Source organism: Anser cygnoides, chromosome 5 (assembly GCF_040182565.1).
Source record: "Anser cygnoides isolate HZ-2024a breed goose chromosome 5, Taihu_goose_T2T_genome, whole genome shotgun sequence".
Lineage (NCBI taxonomy): Eukaryota > Metazoa > Chordata > Aves > Anseriformes > Anatidae > Anser > Anser cygnoides.
Window position 1 is genome coordinate 66,968,973 of NC_089877.1, and position 20,525 is coordinate 66,989,497.

The window sequence follows — 20,525 nt, forward strand, 5'->3', positions numbered from 1 at the left end:
TGATGTTACTACATCATTTACTACATTTTTTCCTGCGAGTGATGTTACTACATTGATTTTGGTTTTGGGGTGTAATATGTTATGCTGCTAAATTTTTCTTCCTGTGCAGAAGAAAAGTTGAGCTAATTCCAGTTAGCTTCAGTAACTTGCTTTCTCATATTTTCATTTCAATATTCAAAGCTGAAGCAAAAGCATTGGTATTGTTGCTTCTAGAGAGACGCCAGTTCTCCGGTCTGCACTCTGCATGCTGTTCAGATAAGCTAGAAAAAAATAAAGGAAAAGAAAAACAGCTGCTGCTTCTCCTGCTCTCTTTCTGCTTTCTTCTTTCTTGTGCTTTGCCCCTCCCCTTTCCCAGGTGATTGGCTTTGGGTTCCAGGCAGGGCCTAATGGTAACTGAGTCACAGGCATCCCATCAGAGAGCTCATTCTGCCTGGGCTGCAGTTTGGGGTAAGTGCTTTGTTTTTCCTTCAGTCAGTTGCAGGGGTCTTTAGGTGGGTCAGAGTCTACGGACTGATGCGTTTCCAAGTAGAGATAGGTACATCCTTCTTTGTGAGGTAACAACTAGTAGGATCCTTGCTGATCCTGGCTGGAATAATAATAATGCACAACACAGAAATCATATGAGAAAGGACTGGCCTATAGCGAATCAAAGTGCTCCCAAGGGGTTTTTGTTCTAGTAGTAGGGTACATATATCTTACTCTTTGTATTGGTAATTATTTGGAAACCTAAGGGTTAAAAATAATGACCGGGAAAAATCAACTATTAATTTTGTTTCTAGTGACTGTAGGCCTCAGAGAAGGGCTTGGTCAATTGGCAACTTGGAAAAGGCATGACCAGATAATAGTAAGATGGGATACCCCGTCAAAATAGGGGTGAATGTGACAGAAGGTTATGTACCACAATCTGTCATGTTTGATGCTTGTGAGGTGTTAGCTTGTGGAGATTTAAATGCCCAATGACAACTGAGCAGAGAGAACAAGTAACTGGGAGAGACCCAACAGCCAGATTGAGAACAGCTGTATGGAAACGATCCTCTATTGCCATCAGAGAAAGGGAGAAACTCAAGGAGAAAACAGGAGAGAAAACAGGAGGCTCTCTTTGAAATGTGGCAGTTCAAACATTTGAGATTGAAACAGGGTATGGGGATGTGAATGCCTGGATAGAATGGGTCAAATATGCTGTCCAGAGTCTCAACCGTAGCACTTGCTATGCTTGTGCCTCGGGACGACCGACTGCCCGGATAGTGCCCTTCCCATTGGGGTGGACCAGGGATTCCCAGGGGATGCAATGTATGATTGCATTGTACCAAGAAAAGACTGCCTGGGGAAATGAGGCCTGTAAGTCTCTCTCTTTGCTGTTCCCTTCCTTGCGTGATAGCAATATCAGGGTTCCCCCTGCATTCTCTACAGCTAAAGGTGACCATGCAGCTTGCCTCTCAGGGCAGGGTGTGAGCGCTACCCGGCATCTGGGAGAATTTGCCTTGTGCACGAGGACCTTGAATGCTACCAAGGACCTGATGGGAAACTGCTCAAGACTTGAGATCCCCAGGGCAGATCTGTGGTGGTACTGCGGAGGGAAGATCTTATGGTCCACCCTACCATCTAATTCGGGAGGCATTTTTGCACTTGTTCAATTAGCTATACCCTTCACCCTGGCATTTGAAAGAGAAACATCACAAATACCCAGAAGAAGTAAAAGAGGCTTAGGAATATCATTTGATGATAGAGGGTACATAGATTCTCTTGGGGTGCCTAGAGGAGTTCCCGATGAACAGAAAGCCAGGAATCAAATTGCTGCAGGGTTTGAGTCGCTGTTCTGGTGGGTAACAATCAATAAGAGTATTTATTATAGTCAGCAGATATTCATAAATCATACAAGGGATGTGATAAGAGAAATCGCTGAACAACTAGATGCCACCAGCAAAATGGCTTGGGAAAACAGAATAGATTAGATATGTTGATCGCGGAGAAAGGAGGTGTGTGTGTGTGTGTGTGTGTGTGTGTGATACTGAGCAACCATTGTTGCACTTTTATACCCAACAATACTGCCCCAGATGGCACAGTAACTAGAGCGTTGCAAGGGCTTACCACCCTTGCCAGTGAATTGGCAGAATGATTAGGAACAGGCACTTCCATCACAGGATGTTCGGAATCTTGGTTTGGTAAATGGAAAGGGGTCCTAGCGTCCGTATCTGCATCCTTGATCGTAGTAGCAGGAGTTTTGACGACCCTTGGTTGTTGCATTATCCCCTGTGTAAAAGGACTAGTACAGCGGTTCACTGAAACTGCACTATCGAAAGAAATGACCGTGGAGCCACCACCTTACTCACGTAAGGTGATGATATTAGAGGGGATGGAAAGCAAAGAAGGTGAAGAAGAGGAAGAGATCTACCAAATTACACCGCAGACAAAAGTTTTGCAAAAATCAACAATTTATAAAGAAGAAAAGGGGGGAATTGTGGGAATAAAAATGTTGCTTTTGCAGAGTTACGTTGTTTAGAGGGAAGGAATGCGGTGTTGAGATAGGCTCGCAGTGATAAGAAAGCTTAACGGACAACCTTGTAAAATGCAGACAACCGGACTCCTCAGAGCAGCTAGGTGAAAATCACGGTGTCAAGTCAGATCAGTGAAGAAACATTACCACTTCAAACAGTAAAAAAGTCAAAAGAAATTTGAAATTGAACAGGCCGGCAACTGAAGGCCACGTAGTGTCCGTGAAGCGTCGGATAGGTTGTGAACCCGGAATACCCAGTCAATGGGGAAACAGGGGAGGGTCCCGGTCGTCGAGAAAGAAAGTACATAAACCGTACTGTGTGACTAGTAGGTGCGCTCCTGCTTGTGGGACGCGTGCCATTGCGATCGCAAATAAATTACTACTTCACTGAGATCCTCGCCTGAGCCTAAGCTACTGGCTACGGAGTGTTTCTCACACTCCCTGCGCGTAATCCTGGCTACAATATACCGCGTTATCGAAGGTGCCTTTTAAACAACATTGATAGAAACTCAGGGGGCGATAGTACTGACCCTGGGTGTGGAACTATCCACGCAGGGAATAATCCACACTGCACCAAATATGGTAGCCACAGGAACGCCAATATACATAGCGCACGCCAGATGCAACGTGAGAATCCTGCAACTGGATGGCCTGTCCCAAATGGCGAGAGGTGGTACTGGCTACGTGGCAATAAAGCCAGGAAGGTGTTGCCCCTGGGATGGAAGGGAGCTTGCACCCTGGAGGCAATAATTCCAAACGTAACTATTATTGAAGACCCACAAAGCCAAAGGCCCCTTGAGACCACACGCAGGATTAAGCGGACTCCAGACAATTCTCTAGTAAAATTCTCTAGTATTTCACAGCTTTGCAAGGTGGTTTTTACCTTGGTTAGGGGTGGGTGAATTAGAAAAAGCGATTGTAAATATCTCCGCTATAACTGAAGAACTAGAAAATAAGTTTGATAAGTTTGCAAAAATAGGACTGTAGAATCAAATAGTATTAGATTCATTAATAACCTCATAAGGAGGAGCGTGCACTGTAATTAATGCTAGTTGCTGTATAGATGTAGATCAAACGGGACGAATTTGACTGATATTTGGGGGGAAAAAATAGTATACTGGGGGGGGGGGGGGGGGAAAGATCCTACATAGAGTAGCTCAAGATGACAGTTCCTGGGCATTTAGAAACATTTGGGAGAAACTAACTTCGTGGTTACCTGAACAGAATTGGCTCAAACAACTATTTGTTGGTATTGTAAAAATAATGGCATTGTACGCCTACCATCCCCCGTGACATCCGAAGAAGACTATTGCGCCTTAACGTTGGAGAAACTCAAGAGCGCGGTACGTGAAGAGGTGCAAAAACAACAGTAGGAGTAAGGAAAGGAGAGGAGGGAACTGTGAGAAACTAAGTTGTGTTTTTGCAGTAGAGAACTAATTTTCTGTATTCCGAGGTAGTCGTGCAGTCATAATGAGGAGAAACGCTACGTGGGTAAGCGGACAGTAGGCGGCCTCACTGTTCCGAAATAAGGCAGAAGCTTGAGGAAAAACAGGCTGAGCAGCATGGGAACGGTAAAACAAAGATCACAGGTTCCTGAAACATAAGAAAGGGGAAAAAAAAAAAAAAAGGAAGTAAGAAGGGAGCAATTAAAGGGTTGAAAAAGAAGTAAAATTGTACATACATGGTACAGAGGAGCGTCAAGCAGCTTGTGAACCTGCAGTACTCGGCCAATGAGGACACAGGGGAGGGGATCGGGCGTCGGGGAATAGGGAATAAAAGTTGATGCGGTGCTTACTGCAATGCGCTCCTGATCGGCAGGACGCCCGCCACTGCAACCGCGAATAAAATAGCCTCAGAGAAGATCGTGTGTCAAGAAAATTATTTGAGATGATTCTCGCAGATATACTTGACGAGGGAGGACCAAGAACACCCCGCCTTTCTTTGAAAAAAAAAATAAAATAAAAAAATAAAAAAAAGGCATCACTGGGGCAGCCTGAGGGTCGCCTTCCCACAGGGAAGCGGCGCCGTGATTGGCTGGACCGTGAGGGCGGAAGTGGCGTCACGGCTAGCCTTAACTCAGGGCGGAAGCGCTCCGTGATTGGCTCGGAGGAACCCAGGGCGGAGGTGCCGTGCAGGGCTTGCCGGCGCTATGGGCGGAAGCTGTTGGGCCGGGCCGCGCTGGGCTCAGCTCGGGCCGGGCCGCCGAGGCGCGGTGCCGCAACGAGGTTGGTGGTCGGTGCCGCCCCGGGCCGGGCCGGGCCGGGAGGGGACGAGGCGGCGGGCGGTTGGGGCGCCACGCGGTCGGCGGCTTCTGCGGAAACGGCCCTTGTGCGGGGCGGGGGCGGCGCCGCGCCGGAGCGGAGCGGAGCGGACCGGGCGTGCGGCGGGGTCTGCACTGCGCGGGGCTTCGGAGGGCTGGGGGAGAGGGGGGCGGAGCGGCGCGGGGAGGGGGGGGGGGGGGGGGGGGGGGGGGCGGGCGGGCGGGCACAGAGAGTGCGGCGGGGGGGGGGGGGGGTTGTGTGCGCTTGGCCGACTCCCCTCTGGGTCGGATGGACTGCTCCGTCCCGCGGCATGCTGGGAGCTGTAGTTCTGTGGTGCGCGGCCGGTCTTTCCCCGAGCCGGGGCCGGGGCCGGGGCCGGGCCGTGCGCGCCGGGAGGCGCAGGTTGCCGCTGGCTGCGAGCGCGGCTGCCGGCGGTGAGGCGAGCGAGAGCCTTCGGGGGCGCTTCCCCGGAGCGTCGGGCCGGGAGGGGTGGGGGCTGCGGCGGCCGGGCACGGGTCCTCGCTGCGCTCGATCGTCGGGCTGCGCCTCGGAGGCTTTCCTCCCCCCGCGTGCTGACGGCCGGCTCTCTCCTTTCCCTGCGGCTCACCAGGGCAGAAGCAGCTCCCCGCCGCTGGGACCCCCGCGGGGTTTGTCGCCGAGCGAAGGTGGCGCAGCAGCTGAAGGGAGGAAAGCTGCAGCTGGCGTGCTGCAGTCGCAGGTTTCCCAGGCGAAAGAGCAGCCCGTCTGTCCCAGCTGTCCGGGTAAGTCGCAGCGACCTCCGGGTGAAATCCAGGCGTGAAGGGGATTTTGGTGGCTCTCTTACACAGCTAGTCCTACCAAAGATCGCATCGGTTACGAAAAGTAGTAGTAACCTTGTAGTTTGCGTGTTCTGTAACATCTGTAGCACAATAAACTGGCAGGTGAAGAAATGAGCGGGTACAAATACACGTGACTCCATCGCTGAGATTAAATAACGTGCAGGTTCTTCTGCGTTTTGTCTTTCAAAGCGCGTTGTTTGACTCGGTGATCCTTAACGATGATCCTCGGTGGTCCCTTCCAACTCAGGATATTCTATGATTCTGTTGTTGCCGAGCGCCTGAGCTTTTTGCTCACGTTACTGAGGAAAGGAATGGCTGTGCTTCTTCCCCACCCCCCTCTCTTTTTCTTTTTTTTTCCTCTCCTCTTCTCCCTCGATGACGGGGACTCGAAATGTTTTTCTCAGATGTCCATGTGAAAATTTAAAAAAAAAAAAAAGAAGCTGATGGTGAACACTGACAGAATTGGGTGACACTTTCAAGGTAGAGGGCAAAGAACGTGGAAATTTCTAGTATGTTAGTGTTACTCTGTTAGCAAAACCGACGTACACGCCGCTTGCTGTTCCTAGTTTTTTGGTTTGGCCTGGTTTTCCTTTCAGAAGTCTCCCCGAAGGCCTTTGTGGACAAAACTTTGTCCTGCTTCAGCTTTAAGAATTATCCTAGAAATAATGAACAAGTGCTTGCAGGGCTTTCCGGAACGCTAGTTGTGGTCAGTCAAGAATGACTTGGGAGGCAATTCCTTTCGTGGAATTGCAGAGTGATCGAGAGATCAAGGCCAGCGTTGTGAAGAAATAGTGCCAGGTTATAGTCACAGGTGACTGCCTTCTCAAGGGAACAGAGGCTCCCATCTGCAGACCAGACCATCTTTATCGAGAGCTTTTCTACCTGCCTGGGGCTTGGATCAGGGACATTGCTAGCGAGCTTACGAGCTTAGTTCAAACTTCAGATTATTCCCTACTCCTGCTCTTTCACGTGGGTACCAATAAAGTTGCAGCAAGAAGTCTGTGTTCAATCAAAATAAATTTTAGGGCCCTGGGAAGATAGCTAAAGGATTCAGAAGCACAGGTTATCGTCTAGCATTTTGGGATATATTAAACACAGCGTAGGCAGCTGGTCAAAAGAGGTGATTCTCCCACTGTATTTAGCGTTGGCGAAGCCTCTCCTTCAATATTGTGTGCGATTCTGGGCTCTACAATATAAAAAGAACGTTAAGATCCCTGAAAGCGTACAGAGGAGGGCAACAAAGCCGGTAAAAGGATTGGAAGGCACGCCCTGTGTGGACGCTACGGTACTTCTGCTAGCTCCTCGGAATTGTATATAGTCACGAGTAACACTCCTGATTCTAAATACATAGTCTTTCCCTGCATATAAGCCGAACGCTATTCTACAATCGTTTGCTTCTTCTGGCAGTGGATTCTGTCTTTCAGTGATTTATGGGTACTTTACATGTCCTGGATATTGCTTTCCAGATACCTGGAGCTTGCTAGCTTTTCTGTCTCCCAGACGTGTGGCTGGTAGTGGTCTAGTCTTGTGAGCTGTGCTGCCGTGAAGTCTGTCACCTGTTGATGCTGAAGGTACTTTTCTAGAAAGAGGAAGGTGGTAGGTACAGTTTCACACCAGGACATCAACAAAATCACGTACTCTTTTTATCAACTCCAGACGTGTTTCCTTCGGTGGCTTCTGGACTTTGGTCCATATTGTAGGCCCCGAGAAGGAAGGAGGTTGGCTTTTCATAACCACAGTTTCTTCCAGCTGTTTCAGATGGATTTCATGGTTGATTCTAGTTGAAATGACTGCCTCAGGAAAAAAAAATAACAAAAATGATAGTCCGAACAACTTAAAAAAAATAAAAATAAAAAACAAACGAAAACACCGCTCCCATTTCCTCACAGCTTCTTGATTTGCTGTGGTATCTTCTTTATGGAAAGAAGTGTCCTTTCCTTCCCAAGCTGTAAAGGAAGAGTTCAGGTACTCTTCACTTGTGCGCTTTAATCTGTGACGTGTTTGTTCGCATAGAACTTCTGGGAAGTTTGGCGGTAGAGTTTAGGGTTTACATGTTAGGTAAACAGAAGTATCGCTCAACTCAGAACATAGTTAAATAAAAGTACAATATTTATTTAAAATGAATAAGTGTGTGTCTATAGTCTTGTGTCCTTTCTTTGCAGAACTCAATAGTTAGCCTTTATACATATTTCTAAGTTGCCCGGTTTATCAGTGTACAACACAGCATTCGGGAATATCATCTGAGATTTTAGGTGAAGAGGACTGTCCTTTGTTCAGTTGTGCACTCTTGTGTGTCAGCCCTGATTCTGAACCGTATAAAAGCTGGAAACTTCTTTCCCGTTTTCTCTCTAACCTCACTGAAGTGTGGGTACTTCCCAGCCTACGTGATACTATTCAGCATGTGGATATTCTGTTTCCTCACACTAGCTACAATTCCGGTGAAGTTACACATCTTGAGCCTGCATGTTAGTGTTTCATCCTTTCAGTTCCACAAAAGGAGGGTTCAGTGGAAGTTTTGAATCCTGTAGAGTGGAATACAGGTTTTTAGCCTCAAAGGCTTTAGTTATTTTTCCCTGGTGAGCTTTGGAACAGAAGATATGTAACATTAACAGTTTTTTATTATTCATTTCAGGACTCTTTGACAGCCCTCCAGGATCCGATGATGCAAAGCTCACTGACATATCCTACCCAGGAGACCAACAATCTGTGACATTTGGAACCAAATCCCAGGTGGGAAACGTAAGCGATCAAAGTGGAGCAAGAATTCGTGTTGAGCATGGGGATTCAAATAACAAGTGCATTTTCGGGAACTGGCTCTATCCTTCATCGCAGGTGAAAGCAGCTCTGCGGGCCCTCCAAGGAGGCACCTCTGCAGTGATTGCAAGTGGAACCCACCCAAAGATCTCGGGTCATGTCATCACAGATGTTGTGGAAGGGAAGAAAGTTGGAACTTTTTTTTCAGAGGTAAAACCTGCAGGTGAGTACGGAAGTAACATGTACATTGGGAGCTGTAGAGATTTCCTGGAAGTTTAGGGTCGAAATTTGGCTAGGCCTGCCTGTTCAACAGATGGGAAACTACGCTCTGCTTGACAAACGGCTTTTGAAAGGTAATTTTTAACGTTGGAATAGAACATCTTGAATCCTCTGCTCAGGTTCCTTCCAGCTGATGACTTGCTGCATCAGACTTGCATTCAAAGAACTAGGTAGAATTTGTATTGCTTTTAGTCTTAGAGGTTATCGTCTATTACTGAAGATTTCAGGGTGAAAGCGTGCATATAGAATGTACGGCTGAACTAAGATAGTGTGTAGTTTGGGTTTTTGTCGTAAGTTCTTTTAATGACTCGGTCTTTTGTTACCGTATGTAGGAATGTTTTCCTGCCTCTGTGTTGCTGTGACAATGTAACAAGGGCCGCAGAAAGTCAGACCAAAGATCGGTGGTCTTAGCAGAATGGAACGAGTATAGAGCGATACTTGTGACTTGCACTTTAAGACAAGCCAATGCCTTTGAGTATAAAAACGCTTAATGTGTTTCTTGTAAAAATCGGCCATATCCTTTGAACCCATGTAAACACTTAGCATCCGTGGGTCACAGCAGTCACGAGCCTTAACTAGGTATTGTGCGTAAACTCTGGAGCTAGCACTATGTGGAGAACTGCTTCCTTTATTTTGTGTGTGTTTGTGGGCAGGAGGAGCGTTGAAGTTTGCTTCCTGCTAGCTTTTGATGCCCCCGCCTTCTGTATGGAAAGAGAACATGGGTGATCGATCTCTGTTCAACTTCTATGATATGAGACATCGTCTTTTCCCTCATCGTCTCTTTGTCACATGAAAAAGGTTTTTTCTTAGTCCTTTTCTACAGAAACTGTTCCAAAAGTTTGGCGATCCCTGTTTCTCTTGGCTGAAACTGTTTTTATTCTACTGTGACCTTTTTAAGATAGGCAAAAATAAAATTCTGTGTAGCATCCAAGATGCAAATGAACCCTCAGTTTATGAGATAGCAAGGCTAACTTTGAGTTTTGATTAGACTGGTGATGTTTCTTGTTGCCTTTCCTAGGCCTTTTCCAAAAGCTTAAACGTGTAAGTTGCTCTTCGACGCTGATGAGCATTGAGGTGATGTTTTCATAGGATTATGTGCAGTACCGAGGCCTGATTTCCCCTTTTGCCTCTGCATTTCTTCACGTTTATCTGCTTTGAATTGTACTTGCTATTTGGTTGCATAGCGGCTGCAAAGGAATCACAGGCTGGTTGAGGTCGGAAGGACCTCCAGAGGTCACCTAGTCCAACACCCCTGCTCAAGCAGAGCCACCCAGATCTGGTTTTCCAGGACCACGTCCAAACAGGTTTTGAAACCTCACAAAGACTGTGACTCCACGACCTCCCTGGGCAGCCTACGCTAGTGCTCAGTCACCCTCACAGCGAAAAAGTATTTACTGATGTTCAGGAAACCACAGGAGGGGAACATCCTATGTTTCGGCCTGTGTCTGTTGCCTCCTTTTTTGTTCCTTGGGTACCAGTTAGAAAAGTCTGGCTTTGTCTTCCTTCCACCCTCCCTTCGTGTATTTACAGACATCGATGAGATCCCCTCCAAGCCTCCTCTTCTCCAGGCCGAACGGTCCCAGCTCTCCCAGCCTGTCCTCATAGGAAAGGTGCTTCAGTCCCTTACCATCCTCGTGGCCCTCCGTTGGACTCTTTGCAGTGTGTCCAGGTCTCTCTTGTACTGGGAGGCCCAGGCCCAGCACTCCAGGTGCGGCCTCACCGTTCCTGAGCAGAGGGGGAGGATCGCCTTTCTTGACCTGCTGGCAATACTTTGCTTAATGCCACTCAGGATACCCTCAGCTGCTTTTGCAGCAAAGGCACATTGCTGTTTCGTGTTCAAGTTGGTGTCCACCAGGAAACTTAGCTCCTTTTCCGAGAAGTTCCTTTCTGGGAAAAAGTGCGATATCAGCGCTTTTCACTTTGTCCTACTGCAATAAATTTGTATCAGCTATAAAGCTTTTCATCTTGTAACCCCACGTCTCAGACAATTACAAATATGGTGAACAGCAAAAGTAAAGGTGAAATCTTACTGCGACCCTTCCTCTACCATGGAACGTGGTTACTCCCATTCTTTCTTTTGTCTTCTGTCTTCCAAAACACACTTTAAATATTCAGGTAACTTTTTAAAATGAACTCTTATCTCCTCGCGTGTGTCACTCTTTTTCAAAGAACACGAAAATACGCTCTACTTTATAAAGTATGACCTCGCTTTAAAAAGCTGTTTTAGCACTCCTTAATTAAGTCTTCTTAATCAAGTGTCCGCTAGTTCTTTTCTTAACTCCTGTTATTTTCCTTAACGTGGGAATTCCTGCTCTGGCAATTTCTGTAGGACGCTTCTGAAATAGAAGTCCGGGCCTATTAGTCACATTTCAAGTCATCTGTCCTACAGACAATTTCAAGAGAGTTAAAAATGAAAACGTAGCTTATCCGTGAGCTACTTGAGAACTCCTTAGTGAAATGCTGCGTGAGCCTTTTGACTTGTTACTTCTGCTTCTGTTTCAAAACTTGTTCTGTATCGTTTCAGTTTGAGACAGGTTCTTTGATATCCATGCCACGAAGAAAACCTTTCTTCTGTAAGAACCCTTCAGTGTGCACAGGGAGAGGCGTGGAGAGAGCAGCTATTCTGCAAGCTGTTACTCAGGCCGCTTTTGGCTTCCAGTGCTGTTTGTACATTCCCGTGTTGTTTTGCAATCTTTTCTCTTTTCGTTAGTTGTCTAACTAAACTTTTTCAAAGGATGCCTCCCTGTTTTCAGTTTTCTCCTACGCCCTGAGATTTAGCCGTCCTTCTATTCTTTTGCTCTTTGTCAAGTCTTTGATACAAGCTGTGTGCAGCTTTGATACAAGCTTGTTTGTCCCCTATGACCTGGATGATCTTGCTGAATCTCCGTGATGCCTTGAAAAGGGCTGTGCTCGGGGACCGTGGCAGCATTTTGGTATCTGATACAGATTTTCCTGTTCTGGCATACAGTGAATTTCTTTGATATGTCTATTAGGACCGTACCTGTTTTCCTGCTTTGAGTAAGGAGTTGGAAGATGAAAGGTTAGCGTTCCTTTCCTCCCACATGGGCTGTAACCTTTGTCTGCATGTCTTGTGGTTGTGTTTTGTTTGTTTGTTTGTTTGTTTGTTTGTTTTGGCAGGCCCTCCAGCAGAGCAGCAGGGTGAAAGGTCTCGAGCTGGTGGCAGGACCCTGGCAGCTCTGCAGCCTGAGCAGGTGAGAGAACAGTATGTGCTCACTCTTTAAGGTTGGGAACACGTGGCAAGTCTTAAAATACAGGTTTATAACACAAATGGGTCCTGGAAAAAATCAGCTGGCTCCAAGCATTCAGGGAGTCAAGACAGTGAGAAGATGTGTCAGCAGAAATGAGCTGAAGTGAGCCAGATGTCAAACACCATGGACTTCATATAAGGATGCAGTTCAGAAGCTTTTCTCTTTCGGAGAGCGGAGATTATTTATCGTCTTGCTGACTTATTACCTGATCACAGAGAAGAAATTCTCTTGGCAAACGAGAAGGACTTAGAAGAAGCTGAAAATAAAGGTAATATTATGGGTCCTTTCATGGTACTCCTGTTGTCATGAGCTTTTCTGGGCCTCAAAGGAAATGAGCAGAACTAGAATATTCCGTCACCTGCAATTGGATATTATGGCTGTCACAGGTTAGTGAGCCCAGGACTTTGAGAGCTTGTCAGTGGAAACAGCTGCAGCTTCCATAATTACATGAGAGATGTCTTCATCAGAGAAGACAGAGAGGCCTTTGAAAACAGCAACCCACGGCATTGTTTAAAAAAAAATAAAAATCTAAATAAATAAATAAATAGCGTTTTCTTTTGCCAAAGGAGGCTCGCTTTAGAAATTGAATATAGCAAGTATCTTCCCTGTTATCGTCATGTATGAAATAGCATGAGTATCTCCTGGGCTGGTTAACGTAATGTTTGGCCCCTGTGGGGAAGGTTGTTACTTAAAAATGATGCTTTCCAGAACGAACCATGTTACCTTCTGACCGAGGAAAGTACAGTTCAGGCAGCATAGACTAAATCCGTTCTTTTGTGTTCGAGTGGTGCATCGAGAAGCTGGTCTTGGGTTAGAAAATGTGTGAAACTGGCACGTCACAAACTGTAATGCAGGGAGATCTTTGATAACAAAAGCGTATTTCTGTTGGTGAATTACTGGAAGGCTGCAAGAAGTCTTGCCTCAAAAGACTCTTCTGAAATGAATTCTGTTGCCATCCCAATTTTTTTTTTCTACGGGCACATTCTTGGGACTTGCTTCTGCAATGTTGAGAGTTATGCAGGGTTGGTTTTTGATACCCAGCGTAGAGAAGGAGTTAGCTTACATTCAGGTGCTGCGGTTTCTGCACGTGTCTTATAACGTAGGTTCCCTGCTTAACTTGCAATTTATGAGGTTCCTACCAATGAGCACTTTCCTGTCCATGCCGAACGCAGCTGAGTTGCAGGCTACCATTAAACATCAAATGTTTAATATAGATTGTTAATAACAAATCGCAACTGTTAAGAATATATGCTAAAAAAAATAAGCACAGAAAGTAGAAGCTCTAGGCTGTGAGTGGTCTGTCCCATACTGATACTGCATGTTTGCACTGAGGCAGAATGATTGCTTTCACTCACTTGTGGAGCGATGAGTCTAGGCTCTCACTGCTAGTATTTTTAGCAAGACGGATTGAGCATTTCTCTAACATATGAGCAAGTGTTTGAGGAGCAAGTGATGGGTATGGGCACTTAGAAAGAGACTGCCAAAGGGCAGCTTCCTATTTTATAACTGAATTTTGTGAGCGTTGGTCCTCGTTTCATACTGAAGGGGAGTATGCTCTAGTGAAGGGAGTATGTTCACGTGAAAGGAAAAGGCACTAGTCTCCCTCGTCTGCCATTATTACTTCCTTGCTGCTAGCTTCCTTGCTGCTAGCTCTGTTCTTCATAGAAAGCCAGTATGTTTCCTCGTCACATTCTAGTCTGCCTTCCTAGACTTCAGCCTTTGCCTCCTGGGTCTCTTGCCTTGCATAGACAATCTCTCCCCTTCTCCTCTTCTTCATCTCATTTGTAAACCTTTTATCAGGCTGATTCTTACTGGCTTCCCACCCCCACCCCCCGACCTTTTTCTATTTTTTCCTTTTTTTCTGTTTTTTTTTTTACAGACTTAGGATGGCTTGTCTTGTTAGTTACTTTTCTTCCTGCCAGCCCCCAGCCTCAAGTTCTCTGATGCGACTTCAGAGGATCATCTTTGATACCTCCGCATCTGAATAATACGGTTTCTGTCCCATGCTGTAGCTGACGGCAGGACGGACTCTGAGTGCAGAGGAGAGGTTGCTTCCTCCGTAGTTTCCTATTGCGTCTCATACTGGTTTGGGTAAGCAATTACAGAGGAAATTTGACTTCTCCGCGGAGCAGTGTGTGCCTGACAGCTAGCTGGAGACAGCACACACGGCATTGAGTCCGTGCTCCGAGTGCGGTCCTGAGTTGCAGTAAAGGTAGACAGACAGGCGGCGGCGCGCCTCCGGGGAGATGGGCGGGGCATGCAAATCACGCCGGAGGGGAGGGGAGGGAGGGCGGGCGAAGGGGCGGGGCGAACGCTCGGAGGAGGCCGAGCTGCGCCAATCAGCGCGGAGCGGAGGTCGGGCGCAGGGGCTCGGTGGGCGGGGCAGGCGGCCGGCGAGCCGCGGGGAGGGAGAGGCGGTGCCGGGGGCGGGGCATGCAAATTCCGCGCGGGGCCGAGCGAATCGGGCGCGCGGGGGCCCGAAGGGGCCGCTGGGAGGCCCCGGTGACGCGGCGGCGGGGCGCTCGGGGGTCGCGGCTGCGACCGGAGCGCCCGAGAGTGGGCGAGGGCGGCGGGTTGAGCCCCGGGAGGGCGGTGACGGGCGGTGGAGCAGCAGCCGTGAGGTGGGGGTGGTGGGCGCGGGATCGGGTGGCGCGGCGTGAGGGGGTGGCAGTCGCGTGTGGGCCTTTTGGCTCAGCTGGAGTGTAGCGTGCGTTTATGTCAGTTTACTGTGTGTCTGTGTTGTCGCCAAGAGGAGTTTGTTTTGAGCGGCTTTTTGGGCTCGGGAGTTGGGTGTGGAGCCAGGTTCTGCGCGGTCGTTGCAGCGTCGCGGTATTGCGGTGTGTCGGGGGGCGGTGCGCCGTTCCCCGGGAAGGTGGTGTGGGTGTCCGAAGGCAGAGCTGGCCGGCGTTCGGCGGGAGAGCGCCTCCGTTCCGCGGCGCGGCGCGGGGCAGCGCCCCAGCAGCTGCCGCCAAGCCGCCGCAGGGGGTGAGGGAGCGCCGCAGGGTTCCTGGCTCCGCGGAGGGCAGGTCGCGGCCCAGCGCGTGCGCTCGGTTCCCCCCTCGCTGCCCCTTCCGCGGGGCGGAACGCCTTTCTGCTCGCTTGCGCTCCTGGCAGCGCATGCCGTCCCTTTGCGCTGGGTAAGCGGCCGTCTCCAGCGTCCGGGACAGCAGGTCACGCACTGCGGGAGGGCGGGAGGGCGGGCGGGCGGGCGGGGGGGGGGCAGCACGTTTCCGAAGGGCTGCTTTTGAGAGGGGGAGTTAGGAGAATCTTATGGAGTAGAGAGAGAGCGCCGACAGCATTAAACTAGTGGATGCTGCTTAGCGTCTTTGCTAACTCTTGCGCATTGTGCAAATCAATCAAAGCAAGAAGCTTTGGGCCCCTTTCCAAGGTTAGTCTCTCGATAAGAGTGTGAGCTTGTCTTAAGAGACTGGCAGAAACCGGTCCTGCGGATGGACAAGAGCCGAGGAGCGACTGAGTCCGCGCAAAGACAAGAGGTCAACTAGCGGTGACGAGGAAGAGTCATCAACCTTCATCCCCCCGAGGAACCCCACCAGGAGACACTGCGCAAGCGAAGATGGAAGGAGTTGATGGAAATAACTCCTTGGAACCGATTTTAACGCGAAGCGGGGACAGGTTATGAATAGGTATAGGCGTACTGTGAAACTTTATGCGTACGTAACCCTGTGCTGCATACAACCACGGCAAATTGCTGCGTCGGGTGCGCACGACTTTGGTGGGACTACCCCCCGTGCTGCCCAGCGCTGAATAAACATACCTGCTTTACGATCTTATTGATTGTGGACTCCGTTTGCCACAAGTCAGTTTGGCGAGCCAGCCAGGAGACGCTCTGCTCGGCTGCGGGATCGACTGCGGAGCGGACGCCCCTAGGTGCACCCCGAGTATTTTCCTCGGAGGAGCCTCCGCTCTCAGCCGTTCACCGCGGGAGCAGGCAAAGACCTCCTGCTCCTGACGCTGCAGACAAACGGTACGTTTTACAGTACGGGAAGGGCCTGTAAGTCGTACGCGTGGCCGGGGCGGCCGGTAAATCGCGCAGAGACGTCTGGCGTGCAGCATAGTCCCCGTACGGGAGGAGGGTACCCTACAGGCTGACCGACCGAGCGGTCGAGGGGGTTTTGCTGACCGACCGACCGAGCGAGCGGCCGCTAGCGATCTTGGGAGTAGATCGAGCAAATCCGAGGTTACCGCTGCATCCCAGTTTTGGGAGCCGGGACAGACCCGCTAATGACTGTATAAGAAGCAGGAGAAGGGTAAGCGGGCCTCTCAAAATTGTGACAAGGTTACCTGGGCAACATTTGCAGCTGCTGGAGGGATATTAATTGGAGCGGCAATAATTGTATGTCTTATTTGTAGGTGTCTGGGTGTGTCGTGTTGAAAGCATTTGTGTAAGCGTATGCGTTTGAGACAAAGTATTGTCGTGAAGCGAGTTACAAACAAGTCTGGTTGTTGTTTTAAGTGATATATTCCTGTGGGATGAACGAGAAGTGCGGGGGGGGCCTCTTTGCGTGATTGCGTGATTGCGCCGCGTGAGCGAGACGCAGCATCGCCGCGAGGCGAGCGCAGAGTTCCGATCCGCGGTTCCGTATTCTCCGCGAGGGGAACGGCCGGAGACGAACGAAGCGCACGACAGACCGAAAGGAAGCGCTGCTTTATCCCAGCGTTGACTGGTGGTGCCCGATGTACGGGCCCGGTGGTGTAGCTTGTAATCCTCTTAAATGTTTCGAGTGTGACAAGGAGAAAGGCGGGAGCATTATCTAAGGAACAGTTGAGAAGTTTGGGTATATTCGCTGTGGTGTTTGGTCGGTTTCCCAAGTACTGGGGGGGGAGCGGGGCTGACTGATTATCAAAGCGGTAGAACGGAGAGTCACTTCTTTGGCGGTTCGGGCTTGAGCCCTGGGAATTTGGTAAGAAGGGGGAGAGCGAATTTATTTAGGCCTCAGTACCTTTTTAAACCCCCATACTGATGGATACGTAGGAGCGATTCCTTGTTTTGCGTGGGCTTACTAACAAAGTGCATGAGAAAAATTGGCATTCGGCTTGAAATTCGGTCCTGTTGAAATGTAAACTTTGTGGAAACGGTGGTATTGTTTGTCTAGAAGACGGAGGGCCGAGTGCTTCAGGTGTTTTCCCGAAGTCCTGTGGATTTACGATTGGAACGGGGCGCTTTAATAATCTGAAATAGTAAAGTTTGTATGTGGAAAGGAGAGTTTAATCCCAGAGAACTGGGACATTTGGGAAGAAGATTAGGAAAAGATAGTAAAAACCTGTCACAAGGCCCCAGTAAAAAAATAAAAATAAAAATAAACCCTAAAAACTAAAAACCTGTCACTGGACCCCCAATCACTGGAGCCCCAGGTGTGGCTAATGAGGGTGGTGAGCCCAGCAGCCCCTCCTCATAAAAGGGCTGCACCTGGGTGCGGATGGCAACTGCAGGGCTGGTGGAGGAGGAAGACGATGAGGAGGCTGCAGTTGCAGTTTGTCTGCTTTGCGGCCCCTTTGCTGCCTGGGGGCAGCCAAGCTGGGTCCAGAAGGGTCTTAGAGAAACCTTAGAGCGTGGTGAGGTTACTGAGCGTTGCTGGGGCTACGGCAAGGAAGAAGGTGAGTGCAAGCAGGAGTCCCCAGGATCGTGGAAGTCCTGGGCAGCAGGCCTGCCTGTGTGCTGAGGGCTGGGTGGGGGAGGACTCGCCGAAAGTTGGGGTGGGTGTGCGCGCGCGCGTGCAGGCACGGTGATCCCTGTATGCAAGGAAAGCCCCGCGTGTCTGTGCACGTGCTGTCATTCTTCGTTAATCTGAGCGACTCGTACTGTAATGCCGTTGACATATAGCGACTGCAGATGACATACAGCATTACACAGCAACTAACATTGTACAACTCAAAGGACTGCCTATGCTCACCCCAGACACCCTTGAGGGTTTTCAGGCTGCCCCATACTTCTGCATCACCCGCCAAGTGCACCCAGGTCCTTGAGCAAAAGCAATCCCACGGATGGCTTTGCCTTTGCCTGAGGCAGGAATAAGTCAGACTGTCTTCCCCAGTATGTTTTGTTTTTTGTTTGTTTGTTTGTTTTATATGCGCTGCAAGGACTTTATCCCTTTCTATGTGTGTAGGAGTTTTGATTGGGCAGGGCTAGCTCGATTGGCAGACTAACCAGGTGGCTGTTGCTGCATGTGCATCTGTGGTGGTTTTACCTGGCTAGGCAGCTGAACTCCACCACAATTGCTCTTTCACTCCCCCTCCTCAGAAGAGGAGGGGAAGAAGAAAAGGAAAGAAACAACTCATGGGTTGAGATAAGGATAATTTAATTAAAAGGAAAAATAATTATTAAGGGAAAATTGTTATTAAATAATTTAACTAAAGGGAAAGGGGGGGAAAAAAAAGACACAAAGGCTGTGTAGAAGTCCAGAGGAAAGAAATCACTCTCCACTTCCCACCAATGGGCGATGCTTGACCACGGCCTTGAAGCAGGGCCTCAACGCACTTACCCATTGTTCGGGAGGACGGATGTTTTCACAGCGAGAGCCCACCCCTCCCCTCTTCTTCCTTTTTCCACCTTCTATTGCTGAGTGTGGCATCATATGGTACGGAACATCCCTTCGGCTGCTTTACGTCAGCTGCCCTGCTGATGTTCCTTCCTCCCCTCTTGCCCACCCCCAGCCTGCTGGTGCTGGCTCGGGGGGGGGGTTGAGGGAGTCCTGATGCTGTGCCAGCATTGCTCAGCAGTAGACACGACACCGCTGTGACACCGGTGCTGTTCTAGCTACACGTGCAGAGCACAGCACTGTGTGGGCTGCCCCAGGGAAAGTTAACTCCATCCCAGCCAGACCCAGTACAGCATCCCAATGTTTGAATGTCTCAGCACCCATTGCTTTCAGCATATTCTTTATCAGTCTGCTGTACTGCGTTTTTTTGTTTGTTTGTTTGTTTTCCTGGATGCTGGTGCAGGAGAAGGGACGTGGTATACCCATTCAATGCCATGCTGTTTGGCCCAGATGTTTACGAGGTCATTGTGGAAACGAGTGCCACTGTCTGATTCAATTATTTCTGGCGTGCCGTGTTGCCATGAGACCGTGAGAAAAAGTTGCATTTTTGCAGTAGAATACGTTTTTGCGGTGGAAAATTCCACTAACCTTGCGCATCCAAAAGTGATTGTGCAGGCATGACAGCAGCACAGCAGTGGAGAGGCCGCTAAACAGATAAGGGGAAGGTCCCACTGTCCCCAGATAAGGAGGATAGGTAAGAAAAACAGGACGAGCAGTGCAAAATCAGTAAAAGCAAGAGATCGTGGGCCCTGTGGTCACAAGACAAGATGGGGGGGGGGGGGAGAAATTAACAGTTGGTCAAGTAAAATTGGATATACATGGTATAGCAACAACTGTTGAGTAGCTTGTGAACCTGTAGTACTCAGCCAGTGAGGAAACAGGAGGAATCAAGCGTTGGGTAAGAGGGAATATAAGGTTACGATAGACTTTTGCTGGTTGCTCCCGCTCGCAGGACCCCCGCCGTAGCAATCGTGAATAAAACAGCTTCACAGAAGACCCTGTCTGAGCAAGTTACTGAGGTTTTTCTCGCAAGACTTGCTTTACAAAGCCCAGGATGGTGTTCCGGGTGGAAAGCTATGTTTCCGGCCCTGTGGTGGCTGCTTCCAGCACCCCGAGCACACGGCGCTTGCCAGCTTTACGGGAGCAGGTTATGTAGCGGGGCTACATAACACATAACAGCTTCAGCTGTCGGGGGAGGGGAAGGCGACGGGGTCTGGCCGCGATGCCGGGGCAGCGGGAGCCTCTCCGGCTGCCGAGCTTCAACCTGCCGCACAGCTCAGCGCCGCGCAGCCGTTTCCTCGCTGCCTCAGTCCCCCCCCTCCGGGAAAGGCGAGAGAATAGGGGGTGGGGTGGGGTGGGTAAAGCGTGCGGGTTGAGATAAAGACAGTTTAATAGGACAGCAAATTAAGAGAAAGTAACGACACCAACGTGTACGCACACGTAAAGCTACCGCCGCACGCCGCATGCCGCAATTGCTCACCGCACGCGTGTCCGGTTGCCCGGCCGGTTCCTGAGCAGCAGCCGCCCCCCGGCCGTCCTTCCCGGTTACGGACACCCCTTCGCGGCCAGCTCGGGTCGCCGTCCCGGTCGCGCCTCCTCCCGGCTCCCGGAGCAGACAAAGCGTCTCCCCTCCGGCCCGAGCGCGCTCAGCGCTCGCAGCCCCTCCTCGTGCGGCGGCTCCGCTCCCCCGGTCGCCGCGCCGGGCCGAGCCCCGCGGCCCCGTGCCTCGCTCCGGAGGCGTCCGCAGGCGCTGAACGGAGGGTCGGAGGACCCCCGCCGGCGGCAGCCTTCTGCCGGGCCTTCCTTGCCGGCGAGAGCGGCCCGGCCCGGCCCGGCCGGCCGCGCGCAGGTCCCGCGGCGCTGCTCGGTGCCGCCGGGGCGGGCGGCCCGGGGCCCCGGCCAATGAGGCGGCAGGCGGCGGCGTGGCTCCGGAGAGATGGGCGGGGCATGCAAATCACGCCGGAGGGGAGGGGAGGGAGGGCGGGCGAAGGGGCGGGGCGAACGCTCGGAGGAGGCCGAGCTGCGCCAATCAGCGCGGAGCGGAGGTCGGGCGCAGGGGCTCGGTGGGCGGGGCACGCGGGCGGCGAGCCGCG

The 20,525-nt window shown here is 50.3% G+C and overlaps 1 long non-coding RNA gene across 1 annotated transcript; it reads right to left on the reverse strand.

Annotated features, from left to right (window-relative positions):
• Positions 1–1,795: 1,795 nt before the first annotated feature.
• On the reverse strand, positions 1,796–20,525 carry LOC136791038 (uncharacterized). Its single transcript, XR_010832139.1, has 2 exons — positions 19,913–20,525; positions 1,796–4,087 (listed from the first exon to the last, which is right to left on the reverse strand). It is a non-coding gene; the product is annotated as an uncharacterized lncRNA (long non-coding RNA).